The sequence below is a fragment of the Aotus nancymaae genome, unplaced genomic scaffold (genome assembly GCF_030222135.1).
Source record: "Aotus nancymaae isolate 86718 unplaced genomic scaffold, 86718_ANA_hifiasm-v0.15.2.pri h1tg000046l, whole genome shotgun sequence".
NCBI lineage: Eukaryota > Metazoa > Chordata > Mammalia > Primates > Aotidae > Aotus > Aotus nancymaae.
The window spans coordinates 21,597,402-21,617,239 of NW_026988460.1; the positions used below are offsets into that span (position 1 = coordinate 21,597,402).

General features: G+C 48.5%; 1 protein-coding gene across 9 annotated transcripts in view; it reads left to right on the forward strand.

The window, feature by feature from the left end:
* ATP2B2 (ATPase plasma membrane Ca2+ transporting 2) overlaps positions 1 to 19,838 on the forward strand; it is a 392,052-nt gene that overhangs the window by 171,380 nt on the left and 200,834 nt on the right. For 8 of the 9 annotated variants that reach the window (XM_012471790.3, XM_012471770.3, XM_012471772.3 and 5 more), the window contains exon 3: positions 2,863 to 2,957. The gene's annotated coding sequence lies outside the window, so the exon portion shown is untranslated. Of the gene's footprint in view, positions 1 to 2,861; positions 2,958 to 19,838 lie in introns of those variants that run through there. The other variant, XM_064361988.1, reaches the window with a different exon arrangement.

The following is a 19,838-nucleotide window of genomic DNA, read 5'->3' on the forward strand; positions in this document are numbered from 1 at the left end:
AAACAGAGATGAAAGAAGTTTTAAAATCCTAAATAAATGAAGAGACTTGCATGGATTGGAAGATGTAACATAGCAAAGATGTCTGTTCTCTGCAATTTCTATCAAAATCCCAGAAAAATTGGTATAGATGTAGAAAAGTTTCTAAAATTTATAAGGAAAAGCAAAGAATCTAGAATATCTAAAACCATTTTGAAAAAGCATGAAGATGCAAAAGTAATTGTGGTTAAAAAAAGAAAGAAAAGAAAAAGAATGAAGAATCAATGTATTTGATTTCAAGATTTATTATATAGAAATCATGACTGCAGCACTGACAGAGATGAGACACATAGAACAATGGACTCAATAGATGGCCCAGAAATAAACCCACACAAATATGCCCAACTATTTTTAACAAAGGTACAAAAGCAATTCAATGGAGTGAAGATGATAACCTTTTCAACAAATGGTGCTAGAACAATTGGCAAAATAGGCACAAATAATGAAAATAATAATAATAACTTCAACCTAAGTCTCACACCACATATAAAAATTAACTCACAATGGACCATGGACTTCAATGTAAAATGTAAAACTATAAAACTTGTAGACAAAAAGTGAGAGGCTGGGTGTAGTGGCTCATGCCTGTAATCCCAACACTTTGGGAAGCCAAAGTGGGAGGATTACTTCAGCCCAGTAATTCAAGACCAGCCTGGATAACATAATGAGAGCTTGTCACTACTAAAAATAAAAATAAAAAAATTAGCTGTGCGTAATGGTGCACACCTGTAGTCTAAGCTATTCAGGAGGCTGAGCCAGGAGGCTTGCCTGAGCCTGGGAGTTCAAGGCCGCAGCGAGCTATGATCATTCCACTGCACTCCAGCTTGGGTGACAGAGTGAGACCCTTTCTCAAAAAGAAGAAGAAAGAAGGAGAAGGAGAAGAAGGAGAAGGAGGAGGAAGGAGAGGTAAAAAGAGAGCAAGAGGGAGAAGAAGAACAAGAGGAAAGGAGCAAATCCATAAAACAGGCAAAAACTATCATATGACAAGGGTAAAAAGACAAACATCCTGTGACAAGGACAAAAAGCTAAGTTATAGACTAGAAGAAAATATTTGCAAACCACAAAACCTTTGAGGTACTGATATCTAACATATACAAAATAGTCTCAAAACAGCAATTTTAAAAATCCAATTTAAAAACGGACAAAAGACATCCAACACAGAGTATATATAGATGGCAAATAAGCATGTGAAAAGATGCACAACATCATTAGTCATTAGGGGAATGCAAAATAAAACCGCAATTAGGTATCATTACGCACCTATCAGAATGGCTAAAATAGAAAATAGTGACAACACCACATGTTGATGAAGATGCAGAGAAACTGGATCCATTTGCACATGCTGGTGGGAATGTAAATAAAATTCATTTACCAAACTGAAAAGCAGTTTGACAGTTTCTTTAAAAAAAAAAATGCAAACTGCCATACAACTCAACAATTACACTCTTGGGCATTTATTCCAAACGAAAACATTTGTTCACACAAAAAAACCTTACATAAGTGTTTATAATACCCCAAAACTAGGAGTAACACAGATGTTCTTGCGCTGGTTGATAGTTAAACAACCTGCAGTGCATCCAGGTATGGAATACTACCCAACAATAAAAAGGAGCAAACTCTTGTTGCACACAACCACCTAGAGGAATCTTCAGGGAATTCTGCTGAGTGAAAAAAGCCAGTCCCAAGAGGTTACATACTGCATCACTCCATTTATGTAACGTCAATGAAAGAACAGTATTAGAGAGATGGAAAACAGGCTAGAGGTTGCCAGGGGTTAGGGATGAGGGGCATGACTATAACAAGGAAGCCCTGTGGGGATGAAACAGTTCTACATCTTGATCATAGTGGTGGTGGTTACACAAAACTACAGGTAACATTTCCTAGAGCTACGCGCACAAACACACACACACACACACACACACACACACACGTCAAACTGCCTGTAAGCTCTGTCAATTGTATGATGTCACATGCCTAGTTTCTGTGTCATGCTACAGTTGTGCAAGTTAACCTTGGGGGGGTCTGGAGGGAGGTGCATGGGATCTCTCTACATTTCTTTGCAATTTCTTTTGAATTAATAACTATTTAAAATAAAAAGTTACAAATAAATGAATTAATTAAGAGAGAGAGAGAAGGAAGCTGACAGCCATCTCTGCTGCTGTTTATTGAGTGTTTCTAAGAGCCATGGCACTTATGTATATTATGTTTTAGTTACCCCTCATAAATATCCTGAGAAATAGGTATTATGATCTCTATCCTCCAGATGGGGAAAGGAGGCTCAGGAAGTTTAAGTCACCTGCCCAAGAAAGCATCTCTGTCTCTCCAGGGCACACACCTGTGACCACTCTTTCACACCCCTTGTGCCCACACAGACCGTCTTTAAAATGGGGACAACAGTGGCATCTTATGAAGATCCAGCAAAGATAATTGATGTAAAGTGCTTAGCAGAGTAGCTGGAACATAGTAGCTACTCATGAAATACTTATCAAATGAATAGAACTGCTAGGTGCCTGATGTGTGTTAGTTAAATGGGGCAGCCCTCTCTCTGAGGCCAGCCACTCAACCTTCTCAGTCATAGACAGGGAGACCCCTGCCAGCAAGTGGACTTGCACCCCTGAGATGGACTCTGGGCCCAGAAGGGGCAAAGCTCACCAATGCTGGTCTGAATGCAGACCACAAGGGCTAGGTTCCTGTCAAAACTGTCCCTAGCCTAGAGCCAACACACCAGGGACAGTCCACCCCACGGTTCCCTTCCCTTCTCCTTTCTGACCTGGGTCTCTGTCGGGTCACCCACCCCTAACTAATGCTATCTTTCCCCTTTTCCAGAGCTGAACTTCGTCACCCAGTCCCTAGAGCCAGCAAGACATGGGCCCCAGTTTCCAAACCCTGACACCTCTCATTTAACCAGAAGACATGGAGGGGTGAGTAGCAGCTTTTGACAGGGCTTGGTTTGGGGGTATCAGCCTGGGAAGAGGGCTGTGGTGGGGGCCTTTGCCAACGGAGGGTCAACTGAGCAGGAACACAGTGTGTGAAAGTAGCTCTCTTCTCTCTGCCATCCTACTGGGGACATGTGTGTTGTTTATGAAACACTGGGCTGGTTTGGGGAAATTCCCGGGAAGCCCTATGGCATTTGAATTGGGAGCATGATGTAGGCTGTGGAGGAGGAAGGCCCCATGACATCACATGGTGGGTAGCTGTCAATCTAGGGTCTGTTCCATCACTGGCACTGAAGAGCCCAGGCAGATGTGACACTGCCTCTGCCCTGGGAGGATAGACTGGTGCCTGAATGAAAAGCCAGCCACCTCACCAGGTCCTGCTTCATTCTTCTACCCTCTGGGCCATGCCCTGGCCTGCACATGAAGCCTTGGAGGTGGGGTGGTCAGGCGGGCTTGCTGGGACATGTACTAAGAACTGACAGAGAGGATTGCACAGGCCAGTTAGGTGGCAGTAGTGTGTTTATTGGTAGTGAGAGCTTGGGAGCTGGACTCAGTTCCAGGTTCAAATACCAGTTCTGCAACTGGGACAGCCCCTCTGAGTCTCAGATCCCTCATCCGTAAAATGGTATTTTGCAGATGATTCACATAAAGTGCTTAGCAGAGTAGCTGGAACATAGTAGGTGCACATTAAATACTTGTCAAATGAGTAGACCTTCTAGGTGCCTGATGCATGTTAGTTAAATAGGGCAGCCCTCTCTCTGGGGCCAAAACACCACTCAACCTTTCAGAGCCAGCACATATGGCAGCTCTGTGAGATTTCTCTGGCTCCTTGCTGGAATCAACCATGTCTTCCTCTGTGCTCCTGAAGCCATTTCTTGGGGCCTCTGTTATTTGCCTTGCTTGACCAACCTTACATTAGAGTGATATACAAATCTTGGAGTCCATGCCCCATGGACCCAGCATGTAAGAGATCAGAGCTCTCACAGCTCATCTTTCAGCATCAGACATAACTTAGGTTGCACAAGCTTGTCCTCTGAGCCAGAGCTTAGAGTCGTCATCTCATCTGACCTTCCCAGTAGGCGCTGTTAGCCCTTCTCACAAATGAGAAGGCTGACACCCAGAGAGAAGAAACTTTGCAGCCAGCATACAACTCTGAGCTTCTAACTGTGCAAGCCAGCATCACTGGCTTCTCACTGTCTTTGTGCCTTCCTGTCCCAAAAGATGAGTAACCACAGACTCGACTCAGGGAGGGAGCAAACAAGCAGACGGGCCACGTGCCTCCCTGCTCCGCCCTCAGACACCACCCAGACCTCTTGCTTCGCTAAAGTTTGGTTTCTCGCCCAAGCACTTTGGTGTGAACCAGATTGTTTCCAAACACATTACATAATTGCTCACATATTTATTTAATGCCATCTCTTGAATATTAAATGATCCATAATACGGAACAGAAACTTGAGCATCTAAACCCAGCAGCTTTTGACAGGCGTCAGTGGGGAAGGAGGTTGAGGAGAGCCATCCACAAGCCATCCTCCAGGGGAGGCGGTGACATCGCTCCTCACCTCCTCCTGAGATGGGTTGACGAAGCCTTCGCATGCCCATGGGTGGCAACCAGGTAGTGGAATTTTCACCACCGAGTTCAACCTGTTGTATTATATCATAATAAAGATGCATCATCTTCTCTCTAAAGGATGCTTGAAGCCAGGACTTGACTTTCTGTTTATTTGGTTACAAGAGTTTATTGAGCACCCTTTACGGCACATTCATACTCTCATGTGCCCTTATAAATGGGATAAAGGAGACTCCTGGTCTCAGTGGCACTGGGGAGGGATGAACGGGGCCCAAGATAATGTGGTAATGTGAGCAGAGGGCCCCTGTGAGGAATTAATTATATATTTGAATTATATATTTATATATTTGAATTACAGTCTGTGTGCAGTGGTGAAGCTATTGGGAGGTTCCAGTGGTCTGATCAGTGTTTGAGAAACATCCCTCCAAAGCCAGGAGAGGATGGGTGGTGAGGGTCACACCAGGAAGGACTGGGTCACAGATCTAGGTCTGGGGTGCTGAGGGGTGGGTCAGGAAAATCCAGGGAGGACATAGGGGCCACCCAGACCCTAAGTGGTGACCTTCTGGACTCAGAAGTGAGTCTATCCAGGGTGATTCTGAGATTCTTCCAGGACAGCAATGGAGGGCCTGACCTGACGGCCAGTAGGAATCACATCACACCAACGTCAATTATCATCTCAGTGCCTAGGCATCCCTGAACACTCACTGTGTGCCAGGCATCGTGTTGAGCCCCTGTCCTCACCACCAGCTTGTGACATGTGCAGTTCTGTTATCCCCATTTCGCAGAAGAGAAAAGCAAGACCCAGAGTGGTTAGTTTAATGCCTGGGTTGCTAGGAAGTACCATCTCACTTCACACATACAACCCATGTTGGTTGAATGAATTCATAGTAACAGCAATAGCCACAAAAATCACCATAGCAATCACTTAATACAGGGCTCACTTTGTGCCAGGGCCTGTTCTACATGCTTTAAAATGTTTAATCATGTAGTGCCTGCATCAGCCCCGTAAGACAGGCGTGACCATTCTCATCCCCACTGTACAAAGGAAGAAACTGAAGCACAGAGTGTTCGGTATTAATCCTACCCGAGTTGGGATTTGAACCCAGGTAGTGTGGCTCTGGAGTCCAGGTTTTCAGTAAAATGCAGTGCAAGTGGAAGAAGTAGCATCTGTTGGGAACCCGGCACTGTCTGCATTTCCAAGTCTGGGGTCAAGGCCACCGGCTCACTGTGGATGGAACGTTCAGCGGCACTTCTCTTGGGGCAGCCTGGGCTGAGCCCCAGGGGAGAGTGTGTGCCAGCAGACCCTCAACCCTGAAGGCTGACCTGTCCTCCCCAGAGCCAGAGGGAAAGGGCCTCCCAGAGCCTCCCCTCCGCAACTGCTGAGACGTTCCAGCCACGAAGCAGCTCCAGTCACCGAGTCACCACCTCAGTAAGGGAATCAAGGAACCTTGTCACTCTCTTTGCTGACAGGAACATCCAGAGAGGAAAACCAACTGAGGGAAGCTGTGGAGTCAGAAAACGTTTATGGAAAACATTTTACTCAAAGACTGTGCCAGAACAACAACTAAATCCTCCCCAGCAGAAACCCTTTTTAAGTAAAAATGACGGGCATCTTTCCTTATAAATAAGTTCAATTGGCAGAATTTCCAAGTCAGCAATGTATTAGGCAGTTGTAATTAACACCAGTTTACAAAGCAACTGACTCATCCGTCCTTAAAATGTGGACAATAATTCCCATCTGAGGGGCTGTGCTGGGGGATGGGGTCCCCATGCTTGAGAAAGTGCTTTGTAAAAGGTAGAAATTGGCACAAAGGCTTTAAAAGGACTTGAGGATTCTGAAACAGCTTATCATTTGGGGGAGTTTGAACTTTTCCCTGCAATCCTGTTCTCTTCAATGAGAGAACCAAAGGAAAAAACATGAGCCCCCTCTGTGGCCAGACTGCCCCAGTCTAAAATTCAGGGGCGGGAACAAACAGGTTGCATCAACACATGCCCCAAACCTCTGGTAGCTACTTATCAGAGCCAGGGAGCCGTCGCATGAGGCCTCGTGTGGGGAGGATGCATGGTGCAGTGGGACACTCCGGCCACAGGTGGTCCCCCTCTGCCGGATGCGGGTCCCGACTGTGCAATCCTGGACAAGTTACTTAAATGCATCCCACCTCAGTTTTATATTCTTTAAAATGGGAGCCCTCCCTTTTGAGGATGTTGGAAGGATTCAATGGAAGAGAAAATAGGATGTTCCCAGCTTAGGGCCTGGAATATTGACGGCTGCTCAGTGGGATTTGTTCTCCTGGTAATCCTCAGTGGGAACAATTGCCCCAAATAGTGAGGACCCCAGGCGCCTTTCTGCTGGGACCCCATCTGTCTCAACCACCTGAGGATTGGGCAAAGAAAGTCTGTCATCTGTGTTCATTTGTTAGGGCTGCTGTGACACATGACCACAAACAGAAATGTGTTGTCTCACATTCTGGAGACTAGACGTCCAAGATCCAGGTGTCAGAGGGCTTGGTTCCTTCCGAGGACGCTGAAGGTGACTCTGTCCCAGCCTCTCCCGGCCTCCGGTGGTTTGCCAGCCATCTTCAGTGCTCCTCGGAATGGAGAAGCAGCACTCTAGTCCCCTGCCTTCACGTCGTCTTCCCCCAGTGAGTGCCTCTGTGTCCAAAGTTCCCCTTTGCATAAGGACACCAAGTCATTCCAGGCGAGGGCCCATTCTAATGGCCTCACTTTAACTTGATCACCTCTGCAAGCACCCTGTGTCCAAGCAAGGTCACATTCTGAGGTACGAAGGGTTAGGACGTCAACCTATCTTTTTGGGAGGACATAGTTGAACCCATAGCCCCGTTGTAATGATTTGAAGCTGATTCTGGATAGACCACCAGTTCCTGCGTGACATTTAGGTTCCCAAATAGACTCAAAGAATACTTTACATCATTTTCTAAAAGGCCGACATCCTTCTAAAAATCACTGATGTCTTAGCTTCCAGGAGATGCCCTTTGGCCTTAAACTCCAAACTGGAACTGTGGGGTCATTATGTTACATAAAGAACCTGTAAGTTTGAAGCCGAGCTCTTTCTCAGCACAACTATGTGCTAGACTCCAGAAACATGGGAAGCCAGGGATTTAGATTTCAAGGTGGTTACAGGCAGGAAGGCCACAAAACAGGTAAGTGTGCAACTGGCTGTTGTTGGATAGGGAAATGCCAGGAAGATCGTTCGCAGCAACGGTATTCAAAGGGTGAGAGAAAGAGGTCACCTCCTGTCTTTGTTTCCCTAGAGAGGTAATGCCCTTTCTGGGTGCTCTGAGAACCTCCAGAGAGGCCCTGCTCCCTCTCATCAGTCTCTTGACTTTCATTCTGAGAGGACACTCACTCTGAGTCTACCCCCGGGAAGGTAGGAAGTGGCAGAGACCCAAGCCCATCACTCCCACTTGGCTGGGATGCCCAGAGAGGTGGGGGTTCAGTGCTGGAGCCCCTTTATTACCAGCTCTCCATTTTTTTCTTCCCCAGTCATCTCATGGATCTGGGAAAGTTAACTAAGCTCCTCCATCCCAAATTTGAGCAGTTTCCACATTGCTTGAACTGAGAGCCTACAATCCGTATTCCCACCCAGCACCAAGCAAAGCTTCACAAACTGGTCCCAGTACCCCAGACTAGGCACGAGAGTGCCTGGGTGCTGGGTTTCAATCCTGGTGCTGCCGGTCGCAGCCTGAGCTTTGTGATCCTCGGTGAATCCTTCCACTTTCCAGCCTCAGTTTCTCCATGCACAAAGTAGGGTGGTTCCTACTTCACAAATGAGGGACGTCTACACAGCAGCATGTGTGGCGCTTGGCACCCAGTAGGCATTCTTCCTCTTCTCTCTCTGGGCTTCAGTTTCCTCCCCTGCAAGCAAGACTTGGACCAGGTGGGTTCTAGCCAGTTTGGCCTGGCTCTTAGGAGAAGCCTGCAGGGAGCCTGGTGTCTGGCTGCATCACCCATGCCCACCCATGCTGTGGTGGGGCTGCTCTGCCTGGAGCTCACGTGTGACCTGGGCCTCCTTTTCCCATCTCTATTCATCTCATGCCTCCTCCAGCTGCCCGTGGTGAGATGCTCAGAGGCTCCGTCCTAGCAACCAGCCAGCCAGAGGTTGGCAGAGCCATGTGCCTCGCTGGGTGCCATAAATCCTTATCTTCTGTTGTCTCTCTGCTCCTCATCCTGCCCATCTTGTGGGCTCTGAAACCCATCGAGATTGCTGAGCTGGGAGCTGAAGCTGCCATCAGATGCTCCCCACCCCAGCTCCAGATACCCAAGCTCCAGCTAGCATTTTAGAAACAGGAGCATCTTAGCAGGGACTCCTCACTCCCCCAGGCACCTAGCATGGGCTGTGTCTTCTAGTTGGCACCCAAACAGCGCTTGTCCAGCTGAATGTTTTGCTGGATCAGCTCCCCCAGACTAAAGTCCAGAGGGCAGAATGTCTTACGAGAGGCAGTGGGGAGAGGTAAATGTCCAAGGGACATTTACATTTTCAAAGAGGAACTGCAGTAGAATGACTATGTAACCAAAGCAACTCATGCCCACATCCATGGGCAAGAAAGCTGGGGACGGGCTGCATTTGGCTCTGCCCTCCTCCGCAGTTCTTGTCCAGGGTGAGATCTGGCCTCGAGCCTGGAGCTGATGCTGCTGGTGCTTTTTCCCTTCCATGGGGGATTCTGCACCAACACGAGGCTAAAACAAGAAAACACACAGGAAGTGGGGTGGGGACATGGTATAGTGGAGTATGAATTTTAAGTTCAAATCTTGCCCTGCTGGGTGACCTTGGGCAAGTGACCACTCCTCTCTGGTCCTCATTGGTTCATCTGCAAACAAACCATCAACTGTATCACAGGTTGTTGCAGGGACTGAAGGCACTCCTGTATTCCATGTGCTCACCGTGGCCTATTCCCACCTTCTCAGCCCCAGCCTCACCAGCTCGCTGTGTGTCAGGCCTTGCCCACTTTGCTGGGCCCCTGGCATCATGGGGATGGCTGGGCCAGGTGCCCAACCCCATATGCCAAGAGCAGAATCCACTGGGCCTGACTCTATACACCACGGGCCTGGGCCTTCCCCGCCACTTGCTGTCTTCCGTGGGGTACTGGCAGCTACAATGGGTGGAGCACTGTACTGACTTGGAGAGACCTGGCAGTGTCAGCCACTCACTGTGGGGCCTGCTCTGTGCCTCAGTTCACGCATCTGTAACCTGGGCACAGTCCCCCCTTCCTCAGGAGCTGCCATGGGGGCTAACGAGGTAACCGATACACAAGGGCCTGAGAAGTAAGCTCAAGGCTGTCTGTTGCTTCTGAATTGAAAGAAACCAAAGGCTCCTGGGCTCCCAGGCCTTGCTGAGCTCCCTCGGGCCCCACTCTTAGCCTTGGCCTGCCTGGGGTTGAGGGCTCTCCTCCTCATGGTCACTGGGAAAACTAAGAATGAGTTGCCTTCCCTGTGCTAGCCTGAGGATAATGAAACTTGTGGGATCTTACTGTTAGAAGGAACCGAAGAGCTCAACAGTCCTGCCCAGTTCTAGGTCTCCCAGTATCCCTAACTGGTAACTTTCTCTTTCTGGTTAACTCCAGGAACAGGGGCCTCACTGCCTGATGAGTGGCAAGGAGCAGGAATGGCACAGAGTCCATACACCTCGTGCTTCAGCATTTTCCACGTAAATAACACAGCGTGCCTCACTCAGGGCATGCGACTGTGGCTCTAGACACATTTCTAACATGAATCAGCTGACTCTTGGGCTAGCGAATGGAAGACCCTGCTCAGGTTTCACCTTCTATCTTCCCTAGAAACATCCCCAGTGTAACTTCTACCCCCCACCATAAAGATTCATCACCCCACCCTCTGTGTCCTGCAGCTCTCAGAAATGCCTCTACTGTTGAATGCATCGTTGTATGCTTTGTTTACTTACATCTCTTCCACTAGACCATAAACTACTCAGGAGAAGTTGGGTGGCGGAAGGAACTTGGGCTTTGGAGTCAAACCGGTCTGGCTTTGAATCAGTGCCCACATCGTCCCGGCTGTCTATGACCAGAGGAAGTGATTGAATCTCTCTGAGCTCACACGTCAACATCTGTGTCTTCACCATCCTTTCTCCCTCCCTGAGCACAGAGTCTGTCTTGCTTATCTCTGTGTCCCTCATCCTCGACACACAGTAGGTGCTTGGCACTTGTTGGGTAAAGGAAGTGCAAGGAGGCCAGCAGGTGGATTGAATTATGAGGCGGCAGGGGAGGAAGTTTCCCACTAGAAGCAAACACACACTGCATTCGTGGAGTTTACAGAGTTGAAGTCGAGAGCAGAGACAAAACGGTCGTGAAAATACAATGCATGAGCTTAAAACATTCTGCAGTCTGGGGTACTTAGTGAAGGGGCAACGTGTCCCGTGCTCTGAGAACCTCATGGCGCCACCCAGGGATCAACTCACAGGAATTGCCAGCGCTTGGAGTCCCTGGACTTTCCTTGTTCGCCAGCAAAGTGATCAGATGGTACCTGACTTAAACTGTGTTTTTAAAGGCTTTTTTAAATTATTTTTTTTAAATCAAGGTTTTGTTCTTTCACCCAGGATGGAGTGCAGTGGCGTGATCACAGCTCACTGTAGCCTCAAACTCCTGGCCTCAAGCAATCCTCCCACCTCAGCCTCCCAAGTAGCTGAGATTATAGACATGAGCCACTGCACCTGCTTAAACCATATTTTTAAAAGCAAAAGGCTGGGAAGCGGAGGAAGTTGCTAGGTTGACTAAATGATATGTTTGCAGCATAGATGTTCTGCTATTTGTCAAACAGGAGTTGCTGTGATTAGCAAAATATCAATTCACAAAAAAATGAAAACATATACTCAGGGGTGAGTTCCCTACACCTGAAATATTTAAAATAAAACACATGTTGGCACACGAAGGGGGAAGATTACAGTAGCTGGGAAACTTGTTCACGTGGAAAGTGCTCCTTCTCCAAGGATGCTGGAGGAAGGACAGTTGCTCAGCAGGAAATGAAAAATGTTTTCTTCCTGTTCTCTATGAAGAGAAAGTGATCAGGCACATTATAGGGCACAAGCAAGGAGTGTCACGGGGCCCAGAGGCAAGGTGGGTGGGGGACTCTGTTACCATTTCTTCCCCTTAGTCCAGAGAGGCTTCCTGGAGGAAGCAAGAGTCCGGGCAGTTTGGCCCAGGCTCTCCTGTCCTGGCCTCTCCCCACGTGACCTGTTTCAGTGGAAGCCTCCTTGGATTGGGCCAGATGCATGCATTGTGGCCACGCTTTCCCCGTGTTCCCAGGGCCACTCCATGCCAGCCAGTTATACAAAGAATCCTCAGAACAAAAGAACTTCCAGGTAGCCAGGGCTGAAGCCAGGGTGCTGCTGATAGGATCAGGAGCCTCGTGCTCATGAGAACAGAGGCCCAGGAAGAAGCCAGGGGCACAGAACAATGCTGCCACCCACGGTGCTTTTGACAGAGCCCACTGTTTTGCCGATCACCACACTGTGGAGGCCAGCCCCGCTCCCCGGCCCCTCCCCACCCCGCCTCCCTCTTCACCGATCCCCAGGCCAGAAAGGGAGGCAGCCCTGCTGGCAGCCAGGCCTGGGTGCCATGACTGCCTTGCAGGGTGTGGCTGTACGTTGCAGACTTCTGCAGTGGCTGTAGGTGCTGGAGCCGAGCGGTCAGAGAGGGTACTTGTGTCCATGGCCTGGGATCCAGCAGGGACACCGGGGGATTCGCCACCATCTCTGGCCAGGTATGGCAGGCTGGGTTCATGGGGCACTGCCCACAGCCCTGGACTGGTTGGTCTCCCCAAGAGCCTGGGTCTCTAGTCCAGGGCAGGGCAGTGGTGGGGAGGTAGGAGGTTACTGAGGTGGAAAGAGTGTAAGGAGAGGGACCTATGAGGCTTTGAGTCCTTGGCTGGGAGGGAGAGTGGAGGGCAAGGCCGGGCCCAGGCGAGCTCTTTAGGTATTAACGAGGAGCCCCGGGGGGCCGTCTCTGGCCTCACCCAGTTCCATAGGCATGCTCCCTCCAGAGGGCGGTGAAAGCAGCAAGAGCGCGGACTCTGGAGCCAGACAACCCCGGTTCAAATCCTGACACCCAGGTGTCCATTTGGATGTTTACCTCCATCTCTCTGTGCCTGTTTCCTATCCTGTAAAATGGGGGTGGTGGCGACAGTTCCTATTTCCTAAGGCTGTGTGAGGGTCAAACGAGATAAGAGACGGAGCCCTTCAGCACAGGCGAGTGCCCGAGAGGTGTAAGCTCTGAGCTGCTGCCTTTCCCTCCCTGAACATGGGAGCCGCCCTCAGGCAGCAAGGTTGGTGCTGGAAGGAAAACTAAGAGACCCTTGAGGCTACCTGCCCATCGCTGAGGTGCAAATACAGAGGAGATGACCTAGGTCGTGGTGTCAGATTTTGAGTCAGGCAGACTGGAGTTTGAATCCTGTGTCTGCAAATGTGTATCTGGGAAGGCTTACACATGCTCTCGGCCCCTTGACCCCATTTAAAAAATATGTGAAATGGGGCTAATAATAGGACTTAGCTTGTGGAGTATGTATAAGGATGAAATTGCACTGTACACATAAAGGACTTATCCCGTGTCTTATACTTAAGTTAGGAGAATTGGGAGCTACTGTCACCAGCACCGCCATCATCATCACTATCATCATGATTGTTACTATTATTATTATTAGGAAATAGAGACTCAGAGAGGGGAAGGGACTTGCCAGCAGTCACACAGCAAGTTAGAGGGCAAGACAGGACCCAGCCTTGGCCTCCTACCCCTCAGTCCCTGTTCTTTCCACTCCCCTCACCCCCTCATTGGCCCTCTGCACATTCATCACAGACAGCTGTCTGTTCTGTGTAGAGCTTGACTTCATCCTTACAAGAGGGTCACCCTCTAGCATCTGGGAACCTGTATCCTGCTGACTTCATCAGTTCTGGGCATGGGTCTAGGGGTACCACACAGGGGAATCTGGCATCCCCCCAAGAGGCTGAGCCAGCAGACAGCCCGAGTTGGAGGTTACCTTGTCGCCATGATCCACAGCACCCTTCTAAAAGCCCTCCCAATCCCTGTGTCCAGGGATCGTTGGCCAGGGAAAGTCCCTTGGGAGGTAGAAAACAGCTTTGGAGGAAGCTGTCTGGGAACTGCAGAGCTCCTCAAGCTCCTCACACCCCCAGGAACTCCTTGAATAGGAAATGATTGGAACCCCAACTTCCACCAAAGTTCCCCTGGGCTTTGAGGACGTCCGGGGCTCACCTTCAAGGGTCTTCTCCTTCTGTTAGCTGGCACACATGGTCTTTGCAGGCTTTGCTCTGTCTCCCACCTCCCGACCCTCCCAGGCAGAGATGAACAGAGAGAAAAGAAGGGCAGGGGAGAGAGGAGAAGGAGAGGATGGGGCTTGCTGTAAGGAGAAGGAAGGCTCACACACCTGTTTTAATAATACAGATATTGCACCCACAATAATAATCATCATTCCTATCTATTGAACACTCACTACGCACCAGGCACTGTGTTAAGAACTTGATATATATTGTCACAGTTCATCTTCACTATAGCCTTATCAGGTAAAAAATATGATTATACCCACTTTGAAGATAAGTAAACTACCATGTAATGAATACAGTTTCAAAGCAGATGATACAAAACAATGACAGAGTCTGAGTGAAATATAACAGGGAGTGCTGGGGACTGTGGCAAATTGGAGAATCTTTTTTTGAGGCATGATAACACATAGCAGATGAAGCACACTAATTTTAACTGTACCACTTTTTACATGTGTTTACACTGATGTAAGCACCACCAAGATTAAAATATTTCTAGTAGCCCAAAATATTCCTTCCGAGGTATTTGAATTTATTGTTTCCAAATAATATTCTGCAAAACTGTCCCAGCTGAGAGGAACCTAAGGAGATATGATGACTAAATACAAAGCAGCTACCTAGATGGGATCCTGGAAGAAGAAAGGGATGTTGGGTAAAAACAGAGGAAATGTGAATAAAATACAGGCGTTAGTTAATATCAACATATCAATATTGATGCATTAATTGTGAGAAGGGTACCATTCTAATATAGGATGTGACTAACAGGGGAAACTGAATGCAGGGCAGACAAGAACTCTTGTACTGTCTTTATGGATTTTTTTGTAAATCTAAAATTACTCTAAAACAAAAAGGTTATTTCAAGATATTTTACAGATAAGGAAACTGAGGCCCAGAACACCGAAACCCCTTACTCAGGGCCCCACAGAAGCAGTGGGCCAGCCACAACCAAAAGGCTGGCCAGCTCTCTAGCTGCCAAGGGTGGAGTTAGGAGATGAGGGTGTCAGGGGTGCTGGGGTCTCCTTCAGTCCATAAGTGCCTTACAGAGGATTCACCTCTGCAGGAAGCTGGCCACCCAGCTTCCCCTCTGCTGCCTCCTCCTGAACTCTCCAGGGCTGTCCGTTGAAAAACAGCTCTCCCACTGGCCTTGGCCACAGAGGGAGTGTGTTCATGGGCAGCTCCTGTCCCGAGAGCAGGATGTCACCTTCCCACTCCTGCCAGTCTCGATGCAGGTGTCTCTGAGTCTTTCATGCCCAGCACAGGGGTGGCATGAGCACAGGGTGTTGGCTGAGTGTCGGATGGATGGTTAAGTGAAAAAATGAAGGAGGGAAGAAATGAATGGCAAGCTGAGTGGTTGAGGGGATTCCAGGGTGTTAGAGAGTGCCAAGACCATGGACTCTGCAGCCAGATGGCCAGGGTCAAACCCTGGCTCTCCCACCTCTAGCCAGGAGAGGTTACGTAACTTCTCTGTGTCTCAATGTCCTTGCCCCAACGTGGGGAAAATAGTATACCTGTCCTTAGAGGGCTGATCAGATTAAAGGAGTTGATAGACTTGTGAGGGAGGGAAGTAATAGAGGAGTGAAGGAGAGCTAGGGAGATGATGAATTAGTTGTCCTATTGAGAGATGGAAACTTGGACAAAGCCATAACACGTGGCCATTCTCCCAGAAAAAGAGGGTGAGGAGGAGCGTTGTGCAATGGTTAGAGCACAGATTTGGAGGCAGAGCTGCCAGGGTTCAAATCCCAATGGCACCACTTACCGGTCATGTGATTTTGGCCAAGTGAATTAACCTTGCTGTGCCTCGACGTCCTCATCTACAAAATGGGTATGATAACAATGGCACTCACCTCAGGAGGTGGCTATGAGAACTAAGTAGTTGGCTGGTATGAGTATAGTGCTTAGAATTGTACCTGATATGTTTACTACAACCCTGGCATATCATCAGTGTGTTTGAAACAAATAGGAAAGGTTTTGTGCCAGAAGCCCACCCCCGCCCTTGAAGGGGCTCCCACGTTCAGGAGAGATGCAGGTCCAGGCATCGCAAACTCATTTACCTCCTGAGTCCAGGGGAGAAAGTGCCCCTAACGAAGTCAGGTGGAGAGAGGATGACCTAGTGGCCACATGTCCATCTCTGTGGCCTCACCCGCCTCTAGCCAACTCCAGATGGGCATTGCTCATGATATTTTAAGACAAAATAGAAATCTGGATTCTTATGTACAATCCCCCAATTTTTAAACATTGGCATTTAATTCAATTTTATTTTAAGCTCTGAGCAAAACAAACAAACGTATTTTCAGTGGGCTGCTCTCACAAGTAGCTGGTTTGTAGCTTCCACTCCAGTCTAGTCCTGCCAGTTCACTTTCTTTTTTTTTTTTTTTCCTGCATTTTAGAGAAGAGGAAACTGAGGCCTAGAGAGAAGCACTTGGGCGCTGATATAGTTGACCACTTAGTGGAGCCAGGTTCTCCCCTGCTATCAGCCACACCTGGGATCCCCGAGTAATCAATCAAGTCGGGGAGAGAACATCAAAGGGACGTTTTCCCCATGGACTAGGGTTTTTTCCAATAGCATATGCGAAATATGATTTAGATTCAGCAGACAGCATTTGCACCATGTGTCAGAGGTGCTGCTGGGTATAAAGCAGGAGCCTTCACCACTTCCAAAGCTGTAGCAAAGATTCACAATTTATGGAACCCAGCTTTACTCCTAGCCCTGGCCCAGCAGGCTGGGCATAGGATTCCACCTTCCATGAGCAATGAGAGCTAAGGTGGCCTGCCCGAGAGGAGTAAGTTCTATGGTGAAGGAAGTCACAAAGTAAATGCTAGAGAGGTCGACAAAAGTAGGGAGGCATGTTCGGGAGAGACATTTGGGAGGGATGCTTGTAAGACAAAGTTAAGCTAAAAGCTTATCATACTCTGAACTTGATTTGTATTCTTTTCCATTGAAAACTGGTCTCTGGTTCCCACCTACTTAACCTGCCTGCACCTCTACCTTCCCATCTACAAAATGGGGACAAAAATCATAACTCACTTTGTACTGTTTGTGTTGAGGATGGAATACAAAAACGTGTGGAGGATTAAACCAGCCATTGTTGTCACTGTCAGCAGCTGCCAGCCCACCTGTTTGCATAAGCGGTGGCTCAAGAGCCTTTCACCTTTGGCCTCTCTTTACCCTAAGTATCCACGTCTGTGACCTTCACATTGAAGAGTCCAGTGCATCTACCACTTGTGGAGCACCTACTGTGTGCCAGGTCCTGCGCTAAATTCTTCCACCTGTATTCTCTCCTGTAGTGCTCAGAGCAACCCTGGGTGCCAACGTCACCATCACCATATCTGCAGCTGAAGAACCTCAGGCTCTGGGAGAAAACATGAGGCATCCAAGGTCACCCCCAGGTGTGAACATGACCTTGAGCAAGCCCCATTACCTCTCTGAGCCTCCAGCTTCTTCATCTGTAAAAGGAGGTTCAGGACACCCACCCCAGCACTACCATGAGGCTCTATGAGGTAATGACTTGGAAAGTGAACCATCAGCTGTACATCCCAGCCAAATGGACGATGTAGATGTGAGTCCATCAGCAGCCTATTTCTGTTCGGGATTCAGTGCATTTTAGCAGCAAGGGCTACTGAGAAAAGTTATTTCAAGTATCTTTTTCTTGGGTGGTTTCCAAAATGTATCTCCTTTCTCCAGCTAACAAGTCCAACACTGGCTTCAGCAGAGGCTATGCACACAGTAAGTTATTTCCAGTGGAATGACCAGGAGGTAGAAGGTGGATGAGCATGATGGTCACAGGGGAGACAGGATCCCAGAGAAGGCCTTGGGATGTGCGGTCAGATAGAAGTGGGATCAAATCCCAGCTCCTCCACTTACTAGCTGTGTGATCTTGAGACAACTAGCTAACCTCTCTGAGCCTCACCCAGAGGGTTGTTATGAGAGGGGACTAAGCACAGCAGCTGAGAAAAATCAGTACACATGTCCTGGAAAGAAACCCTGGTCAAATAGGGCACAGCAGTACAAACACACGGGACCACGAGGAGCTGGAGGATGGACACTGTGCAGTCTTCATCTTGGCAACCTGGCTCACAGTAGGTACACAGCATATGTTTTAAAAATGAACTTTAACATTCATTTTCCTTTCTGACTTGTGCCCACCCACTTAATCCCCCTTGTCTTTCAATCCCCAGCCTCACTGTCCCACCTCTGTGAAGGGTGAGAGAACACAGACTCTGATACCTAACAAACCTGGGTTGAAAATACAAATGCTGCCTGCCTGGCTGGGTCGTCGTGGACAAGTTACCTCCCCTCTCTGACTCTCAGTCTCCTCTTCTGTAAATGGGCTAATGTTGCCTCCCTAGCAGGATTGCTGTAAGAGTTAGGGATGATGTATGTGAAAGCACCTGGCATGGCCTCTGAAAGTGGCAGCAGGAATGCTGTTATTCCTTCCAAGTGTAGCCCATGGCCACCTCTGCCTTCTCCACTCACACTCAGACTAACTCCCTGAGGAGTTCACAATCAATTTGTCTCCACATCTCAGATGTCACAACACAAGCACCTTGGGTGTATATATCTCTAAAGAGTGACATTTCACCTCTGTTCCCACAGTCACTTGACACAGTTTCCACACTCTCACTGCTTCTAAATTGGTTGGACTCGGAGGGGTTAACAATCTCCTTAAAACACCTTAAAAAGGAACATCAACAGACAAATCATTCTGGCTCAAGAACAAATGGCCCAGAGATTAAAACACCCATCCGTAATCACAGACATCACCCACTGGCTGTGGGTTTACTTGTGCCCATGAAAGTTCCCAGACAATTCATGAATGAAGGGCTTTCTGGTCCTGGATGCCATCTTATCATCAAAGATAGCCGCAAACTCCTCACTGTTCTTGACTGATTGTTTATGGGGGCATCTCTGATGCCTCCAGATCAAGGCTAAATTCTTGAGAGATGGGATTGGCTCTGCTTCCCTGTGAGGATTTGTGTGGGGGCAGGTGCAGGGCTTGGTGGGAAACCCACTAAGGTGGGTCACATAGGGGCTGGGGTGCCACAGAGGGACAATCTACTCTTTGGGATGTCTGTGCCTTTGAAGTCTGAAGCTGGCAAGGGTCTCGGGCAAAACCTTGTCCAATATCTGGCTAATATCCACTTAGACTGCCTACAGTGCAGACCTTGTTCTGGGAGCCCCCCTCCTCAGAACCATGAACAGAGGCTGCCCTGTTATTAGCTAAAAAAAAAAAGGTCTGCCTTCAACACCTGACATTGTGGGATGATTGCCATACCTATGTGCGAGGGGCTTGGAGGGTTTGTCTGCAGTGACATAGTCTAGTTGCCACACTCTCAACCTGTGGTGATGAAACCACATTTGTCATATAATTTGTTCCAATGCGAATCAAATGGAAAAGCACTCCTTTTGATTTGGGTAGGCAAAGAAAAAAAAAGGTGGGTGTGGGGAAGAGGTTAGAAGTGGTGGCTCACGCCTGTAATCCTGGCACTTTGGGAGGTCAAGGCAGGCAGATTGCTTGAGGTTAGGAATTCAAGACCAACCTGGCTGACATGATGAAACTCCATATCTACTAAAAATACAAAACTTAGCCAGGTGTGGTGGTGCACGCCTGTAATCCTAGCTACTCAGGAGGCTGAAGCACAAGAATCACTTGAGCACAGGAGGTGGAGGTTGCAGTGAGTCGAGATTGCACCCTGCACTCCAGCCTGAGCAACAGAAAGAGACTGTCTCAAAAAAAAATACATACATATATGTAAAGGCATATTTTTATAATCTCTGAGCTCACCCTCTCTTCTGCATTCATTTAGGATTTTTCTCTACCCACCTCCCACAGTGAGGAGGTGAGGGGTCTCCCAACCTCCACTATTAGCTGACAAGGGCAAGAGTCTGATCTTAAAACCAGCACCTCCCTCCCCTGCCGCTTGCCCCAGCGCTGGCTCCAACACCTGGGCCTCTCCCTCCAGGCCCCTGAGCTAATTACAGGCTTCCCTAAATCATTGTAAG